Below are 329 nucleotides of genomic sequence, written 5' to 3'. Positions count from 1 at the left end.
CTCCCCTGCCAGTGCAGCAGGGGCTTGTCCTCACTCAGCTGAGCCTCAGGGACCCATCAAAAAATGCAACACAAGGCACGGAAAGTCCCAGCATTTGCCCCAGGCTGTGTCTGGGAGGCCAGATAGATCTCCCTCCCTGGAAGCCTTAACTAAATATGCAACTTCCTCAGCTCTCAGCCCCGGTGTCCCCTGAGTCCCCTTTGAGGCCCTGCCAGCCCCCCCAGAGATGGGGCCACTACCTTGCAGGAGGCTCTGGAGGGATGCCAGAGCCTTGTCCATCCTGCTCCTGATGCCCAAGATGATCATGCCGCCCAGGGTGGGCCCAATGT

General features: G+C 59.9%; 1 protein-coding gene across 1 annotated transcript in view; it reads right to left on the bottom strand.

Moving 5' to 3' along the window:
• Positions 1-329, bottom strand: part of LOC104463916 (prominin-1-A-like) — a gene marked incomplete at its 3' end in the record, with an annotated part of 8,328 nt that overhangs the window by 4,840 nt on the left and 3,159 nt on the right.

The sequence above is a fragment of the Pterocles gutturalis genome, unplaced genomic scaffold, assembly GCF_000699245.1.
Source record: "Pterocles gutturalis isolate BGI_N339 unplaced genomic scaffold, ASM69924v1 scaffold28588, whole genome shotgun sequence".
Lineage (NCBI taxonomy): Eukaryota > Metazoa > Chordata > Aves > Pterocliformes > Pteroclidae > Pterocles > Pterocles gutturalis.
This window is presented reverse-complemented; position numbering and strand designations above follow the sequence as displayed.